Here is a 20,085-nt window from a genome sequence, read left to right on the forward strand (position 1 = left end):
CCGCAATGAACTCATTTAAACAAGCAATTGCAACTGGTAACAACATACTCCTCCTACAATTCGCCGTGTCCAGCGCCTTTGACATGGTTAATCATGAAATACTTTTACATATACTAGAATACTTTGGAGTAGGAGGCACAGTTCTCAAATGGTTCAAAGGATTCCTGACCACAAGATCATACCAAGTAACAACGAACGTGGACAGATCACTCCCATGGACACCTGAATGTGGAGTACCCCAAGGATCCCCCCTCTCACCAACTTTATTCAACCTAATGATGATACCTTTAGCCAAACTTCTAGCCAATCAAAACCTCAACCCCTACATATATGCAGATGACGTCACAATTTACATCCCGTTCAAACATGATCTAAATGAAATCACCAACGAGATCAACCAAAGCCTCCAAATAATGCACACCTGGGCAGATAGCCTCCAAATAATGCACACCTGGGCAGATGCATTCCAACTAAAACTTAATGCAGAAAAAACACAATGTCCTGTACTTACCTCACAATATAACACAAAAAACTTCTCCACCATAACCACACCATACTGTTCTCTTCCTGTCTCACAAAACTTGAAAATTCTTGGAGTCATCATTGATCGAAACCTCACTCTTGATGCCCACATGAAAAATACTATGAAAAAGATGTTCTACTCCATGTGGAAACTCAAAAGAGTAAAACCTTTCTTCCCGAGATACATCTTCCGTACCTTGGTACAGTCAATGGTAATAAGTCATCTGGACTACTGCAACGCACTGTACGCTGGCTGCAAAGAACAGACTATTAAAAAACTCCAGACTGCCCAGAATACAGCCGCCAGACTCATATATGGAAAAACTAAATATGAAAGTGCAAAACCCTTAAGAGAGAAACTTCACTGGCTCCCACTTAAGGAACGCATTGCATTCAAGATCTGCATGATTGTACACAAAATCATTCATGCAGACGCCCCAACCTACATATTAAACCTCGTCGACCTACCTCCCAGAAACGCCACAAGATCATCTCGCAAATTTCTCAACCTGCACTTCCCCAGCTGTAAAGGACTAAAATACAAGCTGATGCACGCCACCACCTTCTCTTACATGAGCACGCAGTTATGGAATGCATTACCCACAGACCTGAAAACAATCGACGAAACAACTATCTTTCGCAAATCTCTGAAAACATATTTCTTCAACAAGGCCTACAATGAGAACCTACAGCCCCACTAATCCACTTCACCAACCCATTCAGTTATGAAAGCCCACCTTCTATAAATACTCTTATAAATCCCTTCCTTCTTCTTTCTTCCCCTAATTAACCTCTACATAATACTAACTATACCTAATATACTGGAACAACTATGTTCACAATACTATGTAAGCCACATTGAGCCTGCAAATAGGTGGGAAAATGTGGGATACAAATGCAATAAAATAAATAAATAAATAAAGTCAGAAACAACAGAGTTTATACCTAATTGTTCTGCCATGCTTAGGGTTCACCTTTGTGTTTATAAAAGCAAAACCATGTGCATGTAAGGTCTGGATAAATAAATTAAAACAAAGTTTAAAGCAAATGCCAATAATATGTAATACATGGTAACAGTAATGAAACAATGATGGAATATTCACATAGGCAGCCTGAACCAACAGATTTATTTTCCACTGACCATAATTAACATTGTATGAACTTGGTGGCTAATAGTGTGCTGATCTGGACAATTTTGGCACATTTAGACTGAATATGGACTTCTACTTGAAGGTAGCTCTGCCCTCATTATTCAATACCTATCTTTTAAATAGTAGTAATAAAAAAATATCAAGTGCATTTTTATAATATACCACTGCAATCCACAAAACAAAAGGAGCAAGTTCCCACATGCCATCTTTTTCTTTTGATGTAGGAACAGGATTTTTATTTAAAAATGCTCCCAGGTTTTAACCTAATTCATATTTAATGTGTGATATAAATGTCTTAAATAAGTAAGCAAATAAATAAATAGATAGAAACGCCAATGTTCAGCAGCTGATTCTCATAACATGATGTCTGTTTTAGTGGCCCTTTACATGGTGAACAAAAATCTCTGCATGAATATAATACATGCTAGGGTGTCCCTATAATCAGCCCCTCCAAATGACACACTGATTACAATTTATAACAAATTACTACTCTACCTATGACAAGTTATTCCATTATTATCCGTGCATTTTTTCTAGCAAAAAAGGTGCTGGTACTCAAATACCAGGCCACGCCTTCAGGGGTGGGGTGATCACTGAGGGACCCACCCCACAACATCCAGGCCCCCTGCAACCAGTCACAGAATCTATGACAAGGCAGAACTGGTGTGTAGAGCCTGAGCTTGTTCATTAAAACTTGGGGATCACGGGTCAATTTTAGCAGACAATGGAAAAGGTCGGTATCAGTACTCCCAAGTACCCCCTCAAAAAAAGTCCTGGTTATTATACTTCCTCTCTGTACATCCGTATACTGCACAAGCTGACATGTTTGAAAATGTAAGTGAAGTTAACTAAAAATGCTAACAACAATAAAGTACGACAACATGGATGCAGCAGCTCATAGGTTTGCTTGCTTTGTTTTGAGTGTATGGCGATGACAGCTATGCAGGGAAGGAGAAACAGAGATTTTCCTAATTGGCTTCAATGTTTTGATGTCACGTTATCTCCTGTTTTATTTAACCTCCTTGGATTTGGGAAGCTGGAGAGTCATTACCAGAGATGCCAGTAATCCAGTCAGAGCAAAGGGAAGGAGAGCACACAGTTTCCCAGAGGGCAATATAAACACTGTCCTAGGTAATAGAAGAGATGAGGGGGAGGGATCTCCTCACTTGCCCGAGCTCATTCCTAAAGAAGAAACTTTGGACTCTGCCAGCCTCAAGTTCTGCTGGAGAAATAAGAATGGAAACTAGTAGAAGTGACTGGGACATTGACAAGTGTTATGATATATGAGCAAATTGAAAACATGAAGCCGTGGCATAGCCAGTCAGCCAATTTTGGGTGGGCCTGAGTCCAAAGCAGGTGGACACAAAAAGTTTCTCTTCCCCACCCTACCCTCACCTCAAAATATAAATACTTTAGCTAATGTAATGAGGAAGGATCCCCACACACTGTTAGCTAAAGACTTTCTCTAAAGGTGGCCAGAACTCTCTTTACCAAGCTTGGCAGGCAGCAGCAAGGTCCCTAAGCCACTAATGCCAGCACCCCATGCATGCTTAGTTGTTGGTGGCTCAAGGATGCTGTCGCCAACTGCAGAGCTTGGTAGAAGAGAGTTCTGACCGTCTTTGGAGGATGTCCTCAGCTGGGGATCCCCACAAGCTATACAGCAAGGGTCAGGAGCGGTGTTAGACACGCTAGAGCCCAGGTCAGAAAATAAAAAATAAAGGAGGGCCCCCACTCCAAATCTGCTCTCCTTCCTACCTCCCCTCCAATTTCCCCACCTGCCATTACCCTCACCAAATATAGAACAAGGAATCATAAATTAGAAATAAAAATATTTAGACATAAAAATGTTATCAATAGAAATCAAAATAAAACATGGAAAAGAAAATAAGATGATACCTTTTTTATTGGACATAACTTAATACATTTCTTGATTAGCTTTCGAAGGTTGCCCTTCTTCGTCAGATCGGAAATAAGCAAATGTGCTAGCTGACAGTGTATATAAGTGAAAACATTCAAGCATAGGTGAGGGAAGGGTGATCAACAGAGAAATACAGCTTTATGGTTTATAATGGGCTAGGAACCCCAGATCCTTGTTAAGTCCTTTCTGTTGGGTGTTAAAATATTCAATCGTTCTTGTATGGTTTTAAAGTTACCTTTCAGGACCAGGACACTGTACCAGTGACTTCATAGTGAGAATCCTGAAAGGTTACTTTAAAACCATACAAGAACGTAAGACCTTTGAAGTCAGAATGATTGAATATTTTAACACCCAACAGAAAGGACTTAACAAGGACCTGGGGTTCCTAGCCCATTATAAACCATAAAGCTGTATGTCTCTGTTGATCACCCTCCCCTCACCTATCCACACCCATCCTGTTAGAATATCAATGATATGCTTTGATGTCCCCATGCATACTTCCTACCCACCCCCCTCCTCCCACCCTGTCAGACTGTCATAGTAATGCTTGAATGTTTTCACTTATATACACTGTCTGCTAGCACATTTGCTTATTTCCGATCTGACGAAGAAGGGCAACCTTCAAAAGCTAATCAAGAAATGTATTAAGTTATGTCCAATAAAAAAGGTTTCATCTTATTTTCTTTTCCATGTTTTATTTTGTTTGATTTCCATTGATAACCTTAAGAGTGGACTAACACGGCTACCACACTCCTTGACATAAAAATGGAAATGCATTTCCTTTTCTACAGAACACCATACAAAGGCACATTTCCCACAGCTAATGTATTCCGTTTAAAATATTCAAAATAAAATGCTTTTTTTCTACCTTTGTTGTCTGGACATTTTATTTTTCTGTCATGTTGGTTCCAATTTTTTTTTATGCTTTCCTGTATGTCATTAGCTAATTCTCTTTCAAGCGGCTGCTGTCCATTTCTTTTCCCCTCTCTCCTGTCCATTCCCTCACTACACCTACCTCTGACATATTGTTTGTTCCTTTTAATCTCTTTCCTGTCTTTTATTTTCTGCCTTTCAACTCAAATTTCACCCTCTTTCTCTCTTCTCCTCCTCTTTATTTTTCAGCTATCAAATCTGCATCTTCTCTCATCTACTAGCTGTCCCATTCCCCATCTCACTCCTTTGTCAGCCCTCCATTCCCATTACCATATTTCTACCCTCTGTAAACACTATCCTCTCATTCATTTTCTTGCCATCCTCCCCTTCCTTCCCTTTCTGGCTTCTCCCACATGGTTCCACCATTCCCCATGTCTTCGTCCCTCCACCCTTCTGCCCTCTTCCCCATGGTCAAGCATTTCTCCCTCTTCCCTCACTCCCATTGTCTGGCATCTCTCTATCACTCCCTTCTGCTCCTGGATCCAACATCTCCCTCTTTCTCCCCTCTCCACTTCCTGTGCATCTCTCCCTCCCTCTTATCTCCCCTTGACCAACATCCCTCTCTCCCATTGTCCAATATCTCTCTCTCTCTCTCTCTCTCTCTCCCTCCCTTTTGCCCCGGGACCAACATCTCTTCCTTCCTCCCCTCTATTATCATGCCTAATATTTCTCCCTCTCTCTCCCATGCACCATCTCTCCCTCTCTCACCCCTCTATGCAGTATCTCTCCTTTTCTTGGCCCTCTCCACCCCTTTGCTGCATCTCTCCCTTCCTCCCCTCCACCCCATATACAATAATTCTCCCTCTCTTGCCTCTCTCCCCCCATCATTGTCCACCATCTCTCTCTCCCTCCCTTCCTTGTGCCCCAGGTCCAACATCTCTCCCTTCCTTCCCCATCATGCCCAATATTTCTCACTCTTTCACACCCCCTGTCTGTGCAGTATCTCTCCCTCCCTCCCCCATGCAGCATCTCTCCCCCCTGTTCAGCATCTCTCCTCCCGTGCAGCATCTCTCCTTCCCTCTCTCACCTCCAGTTCAGCATCACTCCTTCCCTTTCTTGCCTCCCCTGTGCAGCATCTATCCTTCTCTCTCTTGCCCCCCCATGCAGCAACTTGCCTTCCCTCTTGTCCCCCCATGCAGCAACTTGCCTTCCCTCTTGCCTCCCCATGTAGCAACTCGACTTCCCTCTCTTGCCCCCTGTGCAGCCACTCTCCTTCCCTCTCTTGCCCCCCTGTGCAGCCACTCTCCATCCCTCTCTTGCCCCCCTGTGCAGCAACTCGCCTTCCATCTCTTGCCCCTCCCCCCATGTAGCAAATCTTCTTTGTTCCTTCCCTCACTTCACCCATCCCATGACTCTCATTGCTTCAGCAGGTCCCGGCAGCAGCAACAATTCCTATATGCTGCCTGCCACTAACCCAGAAGCTTCCCCCCTGTCACGTCCCGCCCAGGCAGAGAAACTGGAAGCTGCAGCAGAGGAGAGGCTTCCGGGTTAGTGGCAGGCAACATATAGGAATTGCTGCCATTGCTGAGGATCTGCTGAAGCAAGGAGAGTCATGGGATGGGTGAGGTGAGGGAAGGAACGAATAAGAAATGCTGCATGGACCCCATTGGAAGAAAGCTACTTAGGACAGTAGAAACCCAGGCTGTTACACTGATGCTGTTAAGATAAACCTGCTGCTGGGTGGGCCAGGGCCCACCTGGGTCTATGCCCCTGACCTGAAGGGCAGAAGCCAGGTGAATATTTTTTTTGCTTGCTTAAGTGTAACACCCAAGGTGAGGAGGATAGTTAATGAAGTGTTGATTTTTGTGACTATTCTGAAGGGGTGGGGCTGATCAGGGCTATGCTGCAATACTATAAATGCCAGTCAGCCTTGTAAACATTTAAAAATCCTTTTTGCATGTAGTTGAAAAGACTTGTGCCTTGCTGCAGGAGTGAACTCAGCTAATGAGTGTTAAATGGCAATTAAGAATTACACTCAATAGGAAGAATAGCATGACTGGGAAATGGGTTTGGAAAAGCCAGTAGAATAGACCTCCCAAATAATTTGCATAAAACTCCTAACTGATTTAACTTGCCTGCTTTGAATTTCAACTCCAGGAGGTGGGGGGGAGGGGCATAGACTGGATATCCTGTAAAGATTAAAAGCCTAGTAAGGAATCTTAAGTGTTTTGAAATGCTGCTGCACAGTTAAATTTTTATTTCACCCTGAGTGTTCAAGGACTGAGAATAAAGACCTCTGCAAGGTCAAGTTTTGTGTTTGGTGGATTTCTGTGACTAATTGCTGGAATTAAGTCCTTTACCTGTCAGCCTGGATGGGCTGGTGATGGTGGGTGTCACGTGTATGTATGGTACCAGGAGTGGGGCCTGAAGAGTCAACACTTGGAGGACTGGTTTGTGGCCTAAAAACCATATACACAGAAGAAATGACTTTGATCTGGTATCTCTCTCGTTGCTTCTGTGGCTGGCAGGAGAGTTGGATTCCTGAGCCACCTGTGAGAGAAGAGACAGTATTTAGGAGAAGCCAGGCCAGCACACAGAGAGGCAGGAACATGAGCCAGGGGACCAGAGGGACCAGGAGCCTGATCAGGGCCAATGAATGATATGCACTCTGTTGACCTAACTAGGCTATCTCCACAGCCAACAGTGGAGGCAGTCAAGGCTGAAAAGAGGGGAAGTCCCAAGGTCAAGAGACCCACAACCAGGATCAAGCATCAAACAGATGGACTTGAAATAATCAGAAGGACTAGAGTCCTTGTGCCAAGGTTTTGGACTTGTGTTGAGACTTTGCATGAGGGTGGTGAAGACTAATGGATGCCTAAAGGGGGTTCCAATAGGGAAAAGGCCCCAGGAGAAAGAAAGAAGCATGTACGAGTCTGTGAGCAGTGCAGGCAAGAGGCCTCATGGCAGAATGGTGTTTGAGACTGTCACTGGGGGAGGAGTTGTTGGGAGAAGTGAAGGAAAAAGATTCCCCAGTAGTAAGTGTATTGTGTGGTCAGGAGGGACACATTGTTGCCTATTGCCCTCATGAAAAAGAACCATTAGGAATAGACACTATGATGGGTCTGAAGGCAATGGTATATAGGAAGAAGTCCAAACCCAGCAGTTTGAGGGTAACCCATATTCAGGTGGAACTGGGTGCTAAAGATAGGCCAAGGGGATGGGGGAAGACAAGAGGGCCAGGAGGAGCTAGCCACTGGGAGAGGACCTAAAGACCCAAGGGGTGGATAGGCTGATGATTTGCATGTCACAACACACACATTAAGCAATCTGCTAATAGCAGTACTGTGATCTTAAAAGAAAACACTGCAGTGTACAGTACATAGGGGAAATTGGGAGTGGTTAGGACCCTCAGACACCCTTCCCTACCCTCTATTACTGCTATAAGTAGATTTCTCAATCCATTAGTATTTCATTGGCCATTACCAGCACTGGGCCAGCTAGTGCAGGAGTAATTGAGACTTCTCTGTCCTGATGCTAAGGAAATTTTCTAGAAGAAGCTTCCAGAGTCCAATGATGTCTACAAGTGCAGTGTAAGGCAATGGGCTTTGTACAAAGTGAAGAAGGAAATGAGCAAATTTAGCCAAATGGAGTGAATAGGAATTCCACAGGAGCTACACAATATGGATGAGATCTTTCTTTGTTCTACACAACAATGGAGGGTGTTTCTTCTTTTATTTTGCCTGTGTGTCTTTATACAAAGTGACAATACCCACATCCATTCATATGTAAAACAACTTTCCAAGTGTGTCAGATCATCAGAGTTATGTAGCCCCTTCAAACTTACATCCAAATCAGCAGGATTCAATATTCTTCATTGATCATTTTAAATATCCATCCAGCTCATTTTCAAAAGTGATCGCCGGCGATCTTCCGACACAAATCGGAAGATTGCCGGCGATCTCCGGATCCCGGCCAAATCGGTATTATCGAAAGCCAATTTTGGCTGGCCCCAACTGCTTTTTCGTCGCGGCGCCAGCCAACCTTCAAGGGGGCGTGTTGGTAGGGTAGTGAAGGCGGGACAGGGGGCGGGGCGTGGGCGTGGGTACGAGATGCACAGTTTCGCCTTATAATGGAAAAAAAGTGGCTGGTTCGAACGCGCATTTCGCCGGCTGGACATGGTCCATTTATTTTTAGGACCAAGTCTCAAAAAAGTGATCCAATTGACTAGATGACCACCTCCCCTTACTCCCCCAGTGGTCACCAACCCCCTCCCACCCAAAAAAAATAAAATAAAACATTTACTTGCCAGCCTGTATGCCAGCCTGAAATGTCATACCCAGGTCCTTGACAGCAGTATGCAGGTCCCTGGAGCAGTATTTAGTGGGTGCAGTGCACTTCAGGCAGGTGGACACAGACCCATCCCCCCCCTACCTGTTACAATTGTGGTGATAAATATTGAGCCCTCCAAAAAACCGCCAAACCCACTGTACCCACATTTAGGTGCCCCCCTTCACCCTTAGGGCTATGGTAATGGTGTAGAGTTGTGGTGAGTGGGTTTTGGGGAGGGATTGGGGGGGGGGGGGGTCAGCACACATGGTAAGGGAGCTATACTCCTGGCACCTATTTTTGATTTTTTTTTTAATATTTAGAAGTGCCCCCTAGAGTGCCCAGTTGGTGTCCTGGCATGTCAAGGGGACCAGTGCACTAGAAATGCTGGCTCCGCCCACAACCAAATGGCTTGCATTTCGCCGGGTTTGAGATGGCCGGGCCCAGTTTTCATTATGGCTGGAAAACGAAGCCGGCCATCTCATGTAAACCTGGCGATCCTGCTCTAAACCCAGCGATCGATTTAGCCGGCCCCAACCGTATTTCGAAGATACTGTTTGCTCCGGCCCTTTGTGGAGCCGGCCCCGAAGATGGCCGACCATCAATTTCGCCGGCACCGTTCGATTATGCCCCTCCATATAATCAGAATGGAGATAGAGATAAAAGATCACTATGTTTTGTACAAAGTGAGGCACAATACAGGCTACTGGTCTTTGTTGACTTCCTGAAGAATTTCAGAGCAGCATTACCTTTGATATACACAGAGGGGGAAATTTTATAGCGGCACCACCTTGTAGGCATCCTGGTGCCATATGGTGAAAGCTTATTCTATAATGGAATCTGGGTACCCAGATTCAATTATAGAATACCAGCATAACCTGGCATTGTTGCACCTAAAATTTAGGCACCCACAGCTATGCCAGCTATCGACCTGGTATAATTGCAGAAGCCTATATGCGGCAATGACATAGATAACTTATTCTGTAAGCGGTGTGTGCAAAAGGCAGCACCGCTCATGCCCCTGCCATGTTCCACCCATGTGAATGCTCCCCCTTTGCATTTTATGATATGCCACTTAGGTGCCCTGATTGACTTTGCTGCCACTTGCATGTTAACCCCCGAATTCTATAAAAATCACTAAAACTTGCGTGTGAAAATTTAGCCACTTGCCCAATTTGTGTGTGTAATTTAATAGAATAATGAGCTAATTATCGCTGATAACTGGCTTGTGAACCAACACTAATTAGATTTAATTGAAATATATATGCGTAAATTTAGGCATGGGATCCGTGCCTGAATTTTATGTGCGAGTTCAAAAAGAGGGTGCAGAAATGAGAGAGTCATGGATGAAATGGGGCCGTTCCTAACTTTTACGCGCATTGTTATAAAATGAGTGGGATATGTACCTAATTTAGGTGCATACGTTTGTATCACATTTCAGTTGGTGCAAATGGGTGCGCCTAAAGTTAACCGTGATTTCTGGGCGTAATCGCTATTCTATAAACTGCACCTAACTTTAAGCACAGTTTATAGAATAGTGCTTTTTTCGGCATCAATTTTTTGGCATATATAGAATTCACCCCCAAGTGTACACTTACCCTCGTGAAAGGTCTGGTGGTATTCTGTATGTTTACATGCTCCAAGGGGGCATTTACGAGGTGCCCAGTTATACAATCGCCCTTTAAACCCAGTAATGTGAACCTGCTCACTCTTTCTAGTACTGTATGTCTGGTTAATCTTTTATCCTCTTCAGTCATTGAATTAAATTCTTACCTAGGTTAGCTGGGAGAGGTGCTTAACCCTCCCCTGGTGCATATGATTTGCAAATAAATCATCACAATGATCCAGTTTTCACTCTGAGCCAGGTTAGATTGGACTGAAAGAAAGGGCTATAAATCTGTGCCAGGCCTAATCATTATTATGCAGTGTGGGTCAGAATCTGGCTGCCCGCTCTTTTCCTTACCTTTTCTTTGGAGTGATATTATCTTGTTCTACTGGGTGAGCATCAAGGTCCAGGTGAATCATGAAGCAGTCTCGATGTAGGAGAGAGGATACAAATCAGAGAGATGATTAATATATACCGTGCCATACTTTGTATTGCTAGTTGAAGATTTTTATTGCTATAATTGCCTATTGCTCATGTTTCATCTATTCTTACTGTACACTGCCTTGAATGAATTCCTTCAAAAAGGCGGTAAATAAGTCCTAATAAATAATAAATAAATATAGAAAGAAGAAGAACTTTATGGGAATAGACCTGCAACACAAAAACCTAAAAAGTGTCAGACTTCTGTGGAAATCTCAGAGCAGCCACAGAAGAATGGATTTTCCTGCAGAAGATCACAGATACTTGCATGTTAATAAGAGATTGACTGGCATTCTGGAATTTTTGCTGATCTGTTTCCTACATTTGACCGAAGTGATTTTTTGAATCTATAGTTTTGTTACAGAAAATAACCTGGAAAGAATTCTGAGAATTGGTACCGACGCTTAACCAATCATGCTCCGACTGGTCCTTGGCACCTTATTTATTTGTTACATTTGTATCCCACATTTTCCCACATTTGCAGGCTCATTGTGGCTTACATAGTACCGTATAGACGTTCGCCAATTCCGGTATGAACAAATACAAGGTCATGATTTGTGGTAGAATGAGGTTCATGTGTGACAGACACATTAGGGGATCTTAGAGAGGAAGAGTTAATTTATGTCCATTATGAGCTTTGGTTTTGTTGTGTTGCAGGGATTCAGGCTTTTATGTTGGGTCGGTGGAGTTTTCAGGATATTCCTAAAGAATATGTAAAACTTCAGAATCTATTGCAACTATTATCAACAAATACCTTTATTGTAAATTGTATACCAGCATTGTATTGTATAATAAAACCCTAACTTTTTTTATGCAATACAATGTTGGTATACAATTTACTATAAAGGTAATTGTTGATAATAGTTGCAATAGATTCTGAAGTTTTGACATATTTGATACAACTATTTCTTAATATATATCCCCTGTTTATGGAGTTTGTAATGAATATGTAAGAGACATATTTGCATATTTATTTATTTATTTATGACATATCCTACAATATTCCCGCCCAAGGGCAGGCTCAATGTGGCGTACAATAGTTAATAAGCGAACAATAGTACAAAGTACAGTAGACAAGGTCACAGGTGGGAGACAGAAATGATTGATGAAGAAAAGGAGAGAGGGTAGGTGATAAATTATCATAGAGCGAGCTATGGGCTAAAAGGATGTGGCTCCTGTATGGCTCGTGGCGTATGCTCTGCCAAAAAGGAAGGTCTTGAGACGCTTCTTGAAGGTCGGGTGATCTGAAGTGAATTTGATCTCTCGAGGCAGCCCATTCCACAGTTGAGTGCTGAGATAAGGGAAAGAGGGGCCCTAGATGGTCTTATATTTGAGGCTACGGGGAGCAGGGTAATGGAGATTGAGGTACGAGCGGGCCGATCTTCGGGAGTTCCTGGGCGGTAGGTCAACGAGAGTGTCCATATAGGAAGGGGTATCTCCATAGATGATTTTGTGCACCAATGCACAGGTCTTGAACGCAGTGCGGTCCTTCACAGGGAGCCAGTGCAGCTGTTCACGTAACAGTCTCGAGCTTTCAAATCTAGATATGCCAAAGATGAGTCGTTTAGCTGTATTCTGAGCCATTTGCAATTTTCTTAGGAGTATACCCATGCATCCCCCATAGATACTATTGCAGTAGTCAAGACGGCTAATCACCAGGGACTGGACTAGATTGCGGAATACGCCTCGAGGGAAGTATGGCTTGATACGCTTAAGTCTCCAGAGAGAGTAGAACATTTGCTTGACTGTAGAGTTCACATGCTGCTCTAATGACAAAGTTCTGTCAACCAGGACTCCCAAAATTTTTAGGGATACCGAGATAGGCAGGACGAGCTCAGGAGTAATTAGTGTAGGAGGCCAGAGTTTGTAATAAGGAGAGGAGAGGATCAAACAGTGCGTTTTCTCGGCGTTGAGCTTGAATCGAAAAGAATTGGCCCAGTCAAGCATAGTGTTAAAGCCTTGACGAATCCGACTAGTAATTTCATTTAGGTATTTCTCAAATGGGATGTAGATAGTGATGTCATCTGCATAGATAAACGGGTTTAGCCCCAGCTTGGACAGAGCCATTGCCAGGGGGATCAACATCACATTGAAGACAGTAGGTGATAGTGGGGAGCCCTGTGGTACTCCGCAGTCGGCTTTCCAGTGAGACGATAGTGTAAAGATGGCTGAGATTCTGCCTGTGCAGCAGTACCAGAACCTTTAGTAAGCCACCAAAATAGAAGCAATTTTATCTTTCACTAACCTCTGCAACTTCCAGAACAGGAACTGTATCTTCCTGCCTGATTGACAGGGTGGGAAGATCCATCCCTTGAAGGGAGAACAGGGCTAGTGTAGATACCCAGCCCAGAGAGAGCACCTAAATGTAAGGGAACCAGGGTTTGGCAGAGTCCCTGGCCACTCATCTGACATCAGTGCAAGAGTGCTAAACTATATTTTAACTTCCCAGCTGCAGCGTATTCTTACCTTGTAATGGAAGGGGCTTTGAACAGCACAGTCTTAGATGATAAGGTACTAGGAATGGGATTCAGCCAAAAGCTGATGGACTGTTGCAGGGAGCACAGGTACAGGGACCCTGTCTTTTACCACCACCTGCATGACAGCACTGCAAATATTACACTGGGTCCATGAATTAAAGATTTTTCCCTACATTGAAGGCTCGTGATGCTTTTCTTTGTAACTTATGCATTTATACTTTGACCCTCTCCATGTTGCTGTGCTTGATAGGGAACAACACATTCATACAAGATATTAATCTAGAGCTTAAGAATTAAAACAGAAGATAGGCATAAACATCTGCTAATATAGTATCATTGTATATGCTGCTGTGCTGTGATTAAGTCAATCAGCTCTACACTGTGTTAAAAGCAGCTGAAAAAAAGGTGTTTTCTACCTTGTTGTCTGTGTATTTTATTTTTCCAAGCATGTTATTCCCAGTTTATCTTTCCTACTTTCCTGTCTTGTCTTCTGCTAACTCTCTTTCCAGTTGCTGCTGCCCATTTGTTCTTTCTCTTCTTCTATTTCCTCACTGCATCTGTCTTTGATATATTTCCTCCTTTCTGCCACTCAAATTTCACCCTCTCACTCTTCCTCTCATCCACTAGTTCTCCCGTCTCCCTCAGCCTCCTATTCTCTTCCTTCATCCATTCCCTATTACCTATTACCTTATTTCTATCCTCTGTACTCACCATCCACCTTTCACTCATCTCATTCACAATTACCATGGCTCCTTTCACATGGTTCCATGATAGCAAGCGTTTTATTTTTTATTTGTTTTAGATTTAACTTGCATCATTTCATTGGTAGGTTAAGGTGAGTTACATTCAGGTGCACTAGGTATTTCCTAGTCTTTGGAGGACTTGCAAACCAATTTTGTACTTGAGGCAATGGTGGGTTAAGTAACTTGCCCAAGCTCACAAGTAGCAGCAGTGGGTTTTGAACCTGGCTTTTGCTGATTGTCAACCTGGTGCATTCTAATCTAGACTACTCCTCCACATCTCTCTTCCCATTCCCTCTCTTCACCCATGCTTGTATCTCAGTATATCCCTGTTCCTCCCTCCTCCCACATTGTATCCCAGCATCTCCCTGACCCTCTCTTTATTCTCCCACACTTGTAGCCCAGCATCTCCCTGTCCCCCCATCTCCCACACTTATATCCTAGTATCTCCCTGTCCCCTTCTTTTTCCCTCACTTGTAACCCAGCATCCCACTGTCCCTCTCCCCTTTCCACACTTATATCCCAGCATCTCCCTGTTCTCACTGCTCCCACTCTCATAGCCCAGCATCTCCCTGTCCTCACTCCTCCCACTCTTGTAGCACAGCATCTCCCTGTCCCTCTTCTCTTCCCATACTTGTAGTCCAGCATCTCCCTGTCCCTCCCCTTCCTACTCTTGCAGCCCAGCATCTTCCTGTTCCCTCCCCTTCCCATACCTGTAGCCCAGCATTTCCCTGTCCCCTCCCCTTCCTACACTTGTAGTCCAGCATTACCCTGATCCCCTCTTCCCACACTTGTTGTCTAGCATCTCCCTGTCCCCTCCCTTCCCACACTTGTAGCTCAGCATCACCCTGTCCCCTCCCCTTCCCACACTTGTAACCCAGTATCTCGCTGTCCCCCTCCCCTTCCCGCTCTTTTAGCCTAGCATCTTCCTGTCCCCCTCCCCTACCCACATTTATAGCCTAGCATCTACCTGTCCCGTCCTCTCTAATGTATTGCAAATCTCCTGAACAGCAGCCTCTAGTTATTGGTAATATTTGATAAAGCCTAATAGCACAGTTCCAATGTGAAAAGGCTATCAATTTTCACAGAGAAACACTGCTGGAACCGCCCCAACCCTTCCCCAGCACCACCCAACGCTGCATGGACTGTGTTACAGCAGTTAGCATTGATATTTAGTGGCGCTGCCTGGTTAACTGCCACAGAATATTGGTGGCTAGCCAGGTCAGTGTGGTTTAAGCGGGCATCTAGACCCAACAAAATTCCCCAAAGAAGAGGATAATAAAAGACATATTTCTACCACTGAATTTCAGTTTCTTAGAAAATTTTCCAAATCATCTGGGCCTGGAAAGGTCTAGTTATTCCCAAAATGGCTGACTAAGGACTTGCAGGGAAATTTTAAGAATAAAAACTGCTCCAACTACTAGAACCTGTGATTTCAGTAAAAAAAAAAAAAAACAACCCAAACATTTCTTGCCATACCTGAGAAAATTTGTACATTTTGACAGCCCACTTTTAATTTGAACAGCCAGTCCTAACTGGACCTTTGAAGACTGATATTCCCAAAAGCACTTATGTGGTTGATGGTGGCACCAACAGCAAAATTCTTTCTTTAAAAATGTTCTTAGTAGTTAGATGTATCACTGTCTGTTTTCTTCACAATATGACCAATTTTATGATTAAAAAGGGGTCTGATTTTGGATAGGATGAAGGTAGTGAGATGTCCTGGAAGAGTGCCCCCCCTTCCCCCTGACAGCATGGTTCCAGGGGCTTTGGGGTTGAGAAATGACTACCCCTGCTCCCTTTCAGACCCCTGTCACTGGTTATGTTTACATTTTCTAAACATGTAAAATCAGAAGTCCTAATTATAACCAGTTCCTTTTTTACCATCAGAACCACTTGGTGGCCTTGCTCCCAACAATGTCGGCCCATCAGAAGGTTTGCAGGAGAACAGTAGGATGGGATTGCTTACCATCATCCTCTTGGAGCCTTTGTAATATATCTTTCCCAGGAAACCATTCACCCACACAGATGGCAACCCCTTCTTCTTCTAGCTCGATCTCCCTGGGGGGAAAACAATTCCACACATTTAGAACACTCTGAGAATTTAAGCAGACACTTTAAAATGGAGTAACATGACTATACGGTCTCATCTCAAAACTGTCCTTTTCCTCTTGGTCAACAGCACAGGCCACAATTTGAGTACACTTATTTAGTTTGCGAGAAGGCATTCCCAGATACGTTTTTAGGTCTGGAGAGAAAACCAATGCCTATATGTAACATTTTCAATACACATTTTGCAACATTCCCATCAGTTGCCTGCTCAAATCACAGGTGCAAAGTAAATGGGTGATTTTACCATATGTGCTTTATGCTAATTTTCTGAAAATGTAAACCATGTGGTTTAGAAATTAGCATAAAATATGTACACGAAAAGCTTGACTATCCTCTGAAGGAAGTAAGGCCTGAAACCAGGGTCAGTATTTTAGTGGTGCAACCAGGACAATTGTTCAGGGCCCTCTATGCTACAGGGGAGCCCAAAACTGCCAGAAGCTGAAGGAGGCGCAGGTCTTAGGGTCCTCTTGCAAATTTGTGTCCTCAGTCCCTGGCATGTGTAACATCTGCCCTACCTCAATGTCAAAAATCCCTGAGCATCTATCTGTATACGTATGTATGTACAAATATCTATATCTATAGAGAGAGAGTATGAATTATCTGGTATAATTGGACTGACAGGTGGTTGGATAATCGAAAAGTTGGATAATACAGAAAAAGTGGATGAAGGATAAAAGAATAAAAGGGCCCCCTAATGTGCCCAAAATTTTTACCTGGCACTGCTGCCTTTTAACTAAATGGAACGCCAAGAAAAAGACAGAAACCCGCGTTCATCTCTTGAACAATGTTATGACGTCACCTAGATATATCGCATAATCCAGCATGTCAGATAAGCGAGACTCTACTGTATACATCTATATCTATCTACCTATCTACATGATGTCTGGAAAAAATGGGACCCCCAACGTTTTTCCAAATAACCTAAAAAACCCCTACTACAGCAGAAACTTCTGCCTGAAATTCAAGACATTTCTGAGTACTTTATTTTTCAACAGGATGGAGCTCCAGCGCATCAAGATCGCAAAACAGTATAGTTCTTTAAATAATGAAACACCAGAATTCATTGAGTCAACAGCTCAGTGGTGTTGAAGATTTTATGAAAGCAATTTAAACACACAAATTACGAATTAACTAAGAACCACCCCCCCCCCCCCCATTATATTAATATATTTTCAATGGTCATACTAAATGTTTAAACAATTGCAAATTATTTTAAAACTATGTAAGGGGTGGTCCTGTTTTTCTGGACACCATGTATATATATATATATTATATATACAGTGCAATCCACTTAAGTGCCAAGGGTCTGGGACCAAAGAAATAGATGCAGTTAACCGGAGCGTGCACTTAACTGTTGTGACCCAAAGAAGCTTGACATCTGATAAACATATTTATTTTATTTATTTATTTGTTTGTTACTTATATCCCACATTTTCCCACTCATGCAGGCGCAATGTGGCTTACAGAGAATTAAATAAGAGTACAAAGTTAAAAGCTTAGGCAAGCATAAAAGAAGCAAATAGGAGGGGAGAAACTAACAGCGTGAACTAGGCAGGGTAAGGGACAAGGGATGCATCAATCAACATGGTAAGTTGAGGGGTAAGTCTTAGCAAAGAGGAATGTCTTTAACAACTTCTTAAAAAGGGCATGGTCCACTTGAGCTTTAACGTGACGAGGTAACGTGTTCCAGTGTTTGGGACTCCAATAACGGAAGGACGAGGCGAAGATTTTCTTGTACTTGACGCCCTTACAATTCGGAAAATGGAGGTGGAGATAGGACCGAGCAGCAGGGTTGGCATTTCTAGGCGGAAGGTCGATCAAGGGGAGCATGTAATCCGGGGCAGCCCCATAGATGATTTTATGTGTTAGGGAGCAGATCTTAAAAGCAATGCGCTCCTGTGCAGGCAGCCAATGAAGTTTAAAGCGCAGGGGTTCGGCGTGTGCAAAACGCGTTTCTCTAAGGATGAGCCTCGCCGCAGTGTTCTGAGCCGTTTGGAACGTTTTCAATAAGGAGGCCTGGCAACCCACATAAATACCACTACAGTAATCCAGATGGGATAGGACAAGCCAGTGGACAAGGGTACGAAACAAGTCTCTGGGAAGGAGGTATCTGATGCGCCGAAGCCTCCACATGGCCTGGAACATTTTTTTGGAGACCAAGTGTACATGATCAACCAGCTGGAGATGTGAGTCCAGATGCACTCCTAAAAGCCGCAGGCTGTTGGCATTCGGGAGGGCAGAGCCCAGAACTGGAAGCATTGTGTCAGATACATGAGCGTGCGTGGACGAGAGGATGAGACAATGAGTTTTTTCCCTGTTTAGCCTGAAGCGGAACACCCTGGCCCAATGTTCTAAAGTGGAGAAACAGGCATCTATGAGGTTGGCAACTTCTGATACTGTGGAGTGAAAAGGGATGTAGACTGTAATATCATCCGCATAGATGAAAGGGTTGAGGTCCAGGTTTGCAAGTGCTGTGGCTAAAGGCATCATCATAATATTAAATAGGGTAGGTGAAAGGCGAGAGCCCTGAGGGACCCCACAGGAAGCATTCCACGGTTCAGAAGTGTAGGAGTTCACCATGACCTGGTAGGACCTTGAAGTCAAGAAACCCTTGAACCAATGCAAAACTGGCCCTCCTATACCAAAAGAGTCCAGTAGGTGGAGCAGGAGTTCATGATCCACCATGTCGAAAGCGCTAGACATGTCAAATTGCAGCAGAAGAATCTTCCGTCCAACAGATAGTTCTCGTCGAAAGTTAGATAAGAGGGTGACCAGGACAGTCTCCGTGCTGTAATGAACTCGAAAACCTGATTGCAAATGATGGAGGATATCAAAATTAGTCAAAAATTCGTTGAGCTGAACATTGACCAGACTCTCTATCAGCTTGATAACTAGAGGTATCGAAGCCACTGGGCGATAGTTATTATACGTACAGAATACAGTCTCTGTTAACTGATGTTAGGCTTACTTGAATTAATCAGTCATAGTCCTCTGTATACACACACTGAGCATTGAAGGAAGACACTTCAATTCAATAAAGAATATTAAATAAATGAAACCTCAACTGCCACAGAAGGTCTACATAAATGATCATTAAAGCACCAAAAAAGTAACAGTGAAAACAACTCCTCCCAAAGATGGACTTGGGAAAATCCACTGCTTATTTCTAGGACAAGCAACATAAAGTCTGTTTTATTATTCTGGGATCTTGCAGGTACCTGTGACCTGGATTGGCCTTTGTTAGAAACAGGATACTGGGCTTGATGCACCTTTGGTCTGTCCCAGTACAACAAAGCTTATGTTCTTATCTGTTTTTGGTAGTCCTTAGTAGAAAATATAATTAGAAAGTGATCTGCCCATGATAGGGGGGGTTATCTTGATGCCACCAACCTTGTGTTCAAAGTTGTTGATCTCTTTGCCGAACACGAAGTCTAGCATATGGCCCATTTCATGAGCTGGAGATTTGATCACCTGAGCGAATCCTAGAGGTTCCATCATATCAAGGAAGGCAGCAGTGGTGGTGTCTGGCGTTTCGATGTGTAGGTTAAAGTCTCCCATGATAAGTAACCTAGGGTAGCTCAGGGTTACCTCAGTCACTTCTTGCACAGATGATGTGTTGTTGCGAGGTGCTCTGTAGACTACAAGTAAGTAGTTCCTTATCTCCTAGCTGGATTAGGAGGCATTCTGACTCAGACAGGTGGGGGATAGAGACTCTGAGCAGTTTGATCAGGACTGCTACCCCTACACGCCACTTCCCTTGTAGATGCTTTAAGCAATTTGCTAATAGCAGTACTGTGATCTTTAAGAAAAACACTGCAGTGTGTACAGAACAGAGGGAATTTAGGAATGGTTAGGACCCTCAGCCCCCCTTCCCCATCCT

The 20,085-nt window shown here is 43.5% G+C and overlaps 1 long non-coding RNA gene across 1 annotated transcript; it reads left to right on the forward strand.

Annotated features, from left to right (window-relative positions):
* The first annotated feature begins 1,280 nt into the window (after nucleotides 1–1,280).
* LOC115460727 lies at nucleotides 1,281–8,375 on the forward strand. Its single transcript, XR_003940546.1, has 3 exons — nucleotides 1,281–1,370; nucleotides 3,184–3,187; nucleotides 8,364–8,375. It is a non-coding gene; the product is annotated as an uncharacterized LOC115460727 (long non-coding RNA).
* Nucleotides 8,376–20,085: the final 11,710 nt, after the last annotated feature.

This window comes from Microcaecilia unicolor, chromosome 1, assembly GCF_901765095.1.
Source record: "Microcaecilia unicolor chromosome 1, aMicUni1.1, whole genome shotgun sequence".
Lineage (NCBI taxonomy): Eukaryota > Metazoa > Chordata > Amphibia > Gymnophiona > Siphonopidae > Microcaecilia > Microcaecilia unicolor.